This window comes from Pinus tabuliformis, chromosome 8 (genome assembly GCF_031772625.1).
Source record: "Pinus tabuliformis cultivar Carrire ecotype Pingquan chromosome 8, CPIR1, whole genome shotgun sequence".
Taxonomy (NCBI): Eukaryota; Viridiplantae; Streptophyta; class Pinopsida; order Pinales; family Pinaceae; genus Pinus; species Pinus tabuliformis.
In genome coordinates, this window is record NC_142294.1 from 1293199539 (window position 1) to 1293205496 (window position 5958).

A 5958-nucleotide genomic window follows, 5' to 3' on the forward strand; every position below is an offset into this window, starting at 1 on the left:
AGGAGGAAACTATAGGAGATGAAGTTAAAACTGTGAATTGGGAAGAACATATGCCAAAGACAACTAAGAAATAAGTGGAAGTTGTTTTGGAGAAAAGAGTATCCAAAAGAACAAAAGGACAGACCTATTTCCAATATCTAGTCAAATGGAGAGGACAACCAGTGGATGATGCTAGCTAGTTGACAACAACAAAATTACAGAAGTATGGAGTAAGTCCTGAAAGTTTTAAGGACGATTCTTTTCTTCCCCAAGAGTCTGATGCAGGAGCATCCAGACTTAGCCAACAATGTGAAAGTTTGTTCACATGTTGTGGCTAAACAAGTTGAAATTCATTGACCTGATGGGTCAAAAAGGTAGTTTTACTGAGAAGGTTTGATCTCTCAAGAAATGAGTTGTATTTAATTATTGTAATAAGCTAGAAGTTGTTTTATTTTAGGCTCAAAGATAAGTTGTTAGCATAGGTGTGAGATAGAGCTAAGAATTAGAAGATTTGTTGTTAGATTTATTAAAAATAGGGATTGATTTGTTAGATACAGTTAGAGTGATATTTGATTGATAAAAGGAAGGGAAAATGTAATGAAAAAAAAGAGATGATTGAGGAGTGGATTTAGTAGAGCGAGAGAAAAATAGTGTGTGGATTGTATTTTGAGACATAGGTCTTTATTTGTGTAATCAGGCCCAAGGCCAAGACTCTGTAACTCTTTTATTATGAAATAAATGTTAGAAAATTATATATTACGAAGCAATGGAACATATAAAATATTGCAGAAATATAAACACAGAAAACGCAAAAAACAAGAGAGACACAGATATACGTGGTTCACCCAGTTTGGGCTACATCCACCCCGAACAGCCAGTCCTTCCTTTCTATTATCCAGCAAAATGAAGAGACACAACCTACAGGAAATCCGCTGTAATATCCTCTGTTTTCTCTCACAGTCTCACCTATCTGTTTCTCACTCACCGAATACACATCTATCTCACAGCCTCAAATACAATACCCTCATACAAAGAGAGGGGTTGCCTTCTAGGGCAAAAAAACCCTAAACTAAACATAAGTTCTACCATCAGATCACCCGCCTAATGAACGACCCAGATTGACTAGAAATTACTATACTTTTACAAGGCAATTTTACAACTGTTTTTAGCTTCGGGGGCACTGCCCCCGAAACCCCCCGCCAGGGGGGGCTCCCAAAGGTCGCAGCCGCCCCCCCTGGACCCCCCCTGCAGCAAATATTTTACGGGCGGCAACGATTTCGAACTGGGGTCCTATGTGGTGATACCTTTGAATATAGAAGATAATCAGGCTCCACACCCAACAATAAATTGTTGTTGTGCACATGATTATATATATAGCTCATGGAAATCCTCAAGTGCTTTTTTTTCTTTGTTTTTGGTTCAAATTGATGCTTGCTCTGTTTTCCCGCTTTACAATAGATAATACTGAGTTAAAAGAATAATCAGCGAGTTTATTATATTGTTTTGGTCCCGCAAGTGGAAAACCCAAACTACACTAAAAATCGATGCAAAACACATTCAAATTTGGAATCCAGACTTCAAATATTATGGATGGATGTTTTTAATGTTATCGGGTCTGTGGAACCCAAATCGAATCGCTTAAGCAGAGAGGAACTGGCTTATTGAATTTCCGAATTCCTACATTGCGATACAATCGGATCCGAAATGGTATCGAGAAGGGGTGATAATCTGTCGGGTCCGTAAGGGTTATCGCATCACAACTTTGAAGTGGGGGAAGTTTAGATAGTGGCATTACGATTTGCAATTGACTGATTAGATCATGGTCGTTAGATCATGATATATCGCAATCATTGGATCACAATGTAGTCTCGCTACAAGAATGGTATTTCGGGCACATCAAAGGTGGTAAGTTGTTTGGAAGGGTCGGCACCCGATTCCATTGAAATGTTGCCATGTAGCAAAGGCAGAGGGGAATAAAACTATATATCGGGCAGTTAAACCCCGGTCTATTGTTCCACCTGAAATCTCTGACAACCGTCAAATCTCACTGATCCAGATCGACGGTTCCAAAGCATCGGTGCGTTGACTTTCGGTGTATGATAAGCGTGCCAATATAAAAAGGTAAATATCAATGTTTTGCATTGTTTTTCAATGTATTTCAAGCAAAAGGAAAACAGTCGGGTTATAGTTTAAAGGGGATCTGCGGGGTTGTTGTGGGGTTTTTTTTTTTGGTTCTACTTCCGCGTTGCGCCAGTTCACTTAGTACTCATTACATCTTCTCATGATTTTTGAATAGTTCACTTAGCACTCATTACATCGCGTGATGCTCATAGGGGTGAAGGAGTCAGATTGAAGCTAGTGAAATGAATCACATAGTGTCAATCATCACTTCTAGGGCTTGCACCAGGTAACCAGGACTTCTCGAGAGGCCACCCATCCCAGATCGCCTCTAGCTCAAGTGTGTTTAACTATGGAGTTTTCCCAACAATCAAGCCCACTTAGCTTGCTACCCCATTTGCACAACCTTAGCTAGTATTGTGTGTCATGAACCATTCAAGTGGAGATCCCTTCACTCTTTTTGAATTTAAGTATTAGTGGCTTTACGCAGTGCATTATATTAGATATCATTTTGGGGTTCAATTGTGTTAAGTAAGTCATTCACCTATGACCATTTCCATGAGAGGTAGTCATAACTGACTAATTTCTCATGATTTTTGAATAGTTCACTTAGCACTCAGTGCATCGGGTGATGCTCATAGGGGTTAAAAAGTGGGATTGAAACTAGTGAAATGAATCACATAGTGTCAATCATCACTTCCGGGGCTTGAACTCGATAACTAGGACTTCCCAGGAGGTCACCCATCCTGATGCAATGAGCGCTAAGTGAACTATTCAAAAATAATGAGAAATTAGTCTGTTACAACTAATTCTCATGGAAATGGTCATACGTGAATGACTTACTTAACGCAGTTGAATCCCATAATGATATCTAATATAATGCAATACATAAAACCACTAATACTTAAATTCAAAAAGAGTGAAGGGATCTCTAATTGAATGGTTAATGAGGCATAATACTTGCTAAGGTTTTGCCAATGGGGTAGCAAGCTAATTGGGCTTGATTATGGGGAAAAATCCACAGTGAAGCATGCTTGAGCTAGAGGTGATCTGGGATGGGTGACCACCTGAGAAGTCCTGGTTATTGGGCGCAAGCCCCGAAAGTGATGATTGACACTATGTGATTCATTTCACTAGTTTCAATCCCACTTCTTCACCACTGTGAACATCACCCGATGCAATGAGTGGTAAGTGAACTATTCAAAAATCATGAGAAATTAGTCAGTTACGACTACCTCCCATGGAAATGGTCATACGTGAATGACTTACTTAATGCAGTTGAATCCCAAAATGATATCTAATATAATGTAATGCATAAACCCTCTAATACTTAAATTCAAAAAGAGTGAAGGGATCTATACTTGAATAGTTCATGAGGCACAATACTTGCTAAGGCTTTGAAAATGGGGTAGCAAGCTAAGTGGGCTTGATTGTGTGGAAAACTCCTAAGTTAAGCGTGCTTGAGACAGAGGCAATCTGGGATGGGTGACCTCCTGAGAAGTCCTGGTTACTAGGTGCAAGCCCCGAAAGTGATGATTGACACTATGTGATTCATTTCACTAGTTTCAATCCCACTTATTCACCCCTGTGAGCATCACCCGATGCAATGAGTGTTAAGTGAACTATTCAAAAATCATGAGAAATTAGTCAATTACGACTACCTGAAGGGTTCTCTACTTGAATGGTTCATGAGGCACAATACTTGCTAAGGTTTAGAAAATGGGGTAGCAAGCTAAGTGGGCTTGATTGTGGGGAAAACTCCACAGTTAAACACGTTTGAGCTAGAGGCGATCTGGGATGGGTGACCTCCCGGGAAGTCCTGGTTACCGAGTGCAAGCCCTGAAAGTGATGATTGATGCTGAAAATTCCACAGTTAAGCGTGCTTGAGCTAGAGGTGATATGGGATGGGTGACCTCCCAGGAAGTCCTGGTTACTGGGTGCAAGCCTTGGAAGTGATGATTGACGCTATGTGATTCATTTCACTAGTTTCAATCCCACTTCTTCACCCCTGTGAGCATCACCCTATGCAATGAGTGCTAAGTGAACTATTAAAAAATGATGAGAAATTAGTCAGTTACGACTACCTCTCATGGAAATGGTCATACATGAATGACTTACTTAACGCAGTTGATTCCAAAAATGATATCTAATATAATGCACTGCGTAAACCTGCTAATACTTAAATTCAAAAAGAGTGAAGGGATCTCTACTTGAATGGTTCATGAGGCACAATACTTGCTAAGATTTTGCAAATGGGGTAGCAAGCTAAGTGGGCTTGATTGTGGGTAATACTCGACAGTTAAGCACGCTTGAGCCAGAGGCGATCTGGGTTGGGTGACCCCCTGGGAAGTCCTGGTTACCAGGTGCAAGCCCCAGAAGTGATGATTGACGCTATGTGATTCATTTCACTAGTTTCAATCCCACTTCTTCACCCCTATGAGCATCATCTGATGCAATGAGTGCTAAGTGAACTATTAAAAACTCATGAGAAATTAGTCAGTTACGACTACCTCTCATAGAAATAGTCATACGTGAATAGCTTACTTAACGCAGCTGAATCCCAAAATGATATCTAATTTATAAATTAAACATTCAAGTACAATTTTATAAATAATAAAACTTTATGATTATCAAATTAGAAATTATTAAGTTTTGGTTTACATACATTGATTTATTCATGAATGTCATTATGTATGAGGGAAAAAAATCATACACGTTTACTTAATAAATTTAAATATATGAAAAATTATTGTTATTAGTTTTTAAATTTCGAATATAGAAATATGAGAATTGTTGGTTATAGTTTTATAATTTAGAATAGAGAGATATCAGAATTTATTTACTTAAATAAAATAGATATAGGTTATAGTTTGATAATTTAGAATATAGAAATATGAGAATTTATTTACTTAAATGAAAAGGATTCGTTATAATTTTATTTAATTTTCTTTATAATATGTTATATGATTGAGAAGAGGTTTTTTGGGTAAAAATTATATATGATAAAATTTTGCCAATGCGTTCAAACGAGCTAGATGTTATAGGATCTTTAGATAAATATTGAAAAGTAACTAAACACATAGTTTAAATTATTATTTTTTTTTTAATATTTTGATTTAAATTAACGACCTTACTTGAACAGGATCTGTTCTATAGGTTGTACGTCAAAGTCTGCGTAGATTCCTATTCAGACAAGCACAAAAATCCGGAAGATGAACGATGGCTCTCGGGCCAGAGCGCGAATGCTGTGATGGCTGGGGGTTTCCACTCCCATCCTTCTCCCGATGACCGTCCCGTCTGTGACATTTCCAGTTCCACACGGTGAAGGCCTGAGAGCGTTCTGACGGATTCACTCAAAAATGCATGTGTTATTTTCTTGACCTAGCTGCAGCTCTGCGCGCGCGCGCCTGAGCCTGCTCTCGGCCCCTGGCTCCTCTCTGCGACTGCGCCTCTGCGTCTCTGCCATTAGAACTGTCCCATGGATCCTCCGGATCCTCCCGGAGGGGATCCGGACTTGCAGCAGGCCTTTTCCAATCTGGTGAAATCGTTGCCTCAGCAAAGGCAAAGACCTACAGCAACCAAGTTCGTAAAGAAACTAGATGTGCTACAGGAAGTACATTTGCCTCCGGCTATTCCTCGCATGGCAGCCATCTCGCTTGCTGAGAAAGGATTAATCCGCCAATTCACAGGGTTATGGCCCTCACCCAAAACTGTGCAAAGATAGGTGGAGCGTAACTGGGTAGACAAGACCCAAGGGAAAATAGCTATAAGATTTTGTGGCAGAGGATACTTTACTTTTCATTTTGAAACCAACTCAACCTACCTTGCTCTTATCCCAAAAGAAAACAGGCCTTCCACCTT

At 39.5% G+C, this 5958-nt stretch overlaps 1 non-coding gene across 1 annotated transcript; it reads left to right on the plus strand.

Annotated features, from left to right (window-relative positions):
• Positions 1 to 5221: 5221 nt before the first annotated feature.
• On the plus strand, positions 5222 to 5447 carry LOC149240190 (small nucleolar RNA U3). Its single transcript, XR_016246877.1, has one exon. It is a non-coding gene; the product is annotated as a small nucleolar RNA U3 (small nucleolar RNA).
• The last annotated feature ends 511 nt before the right edge of the window (positions 5448 to 5958 follow it).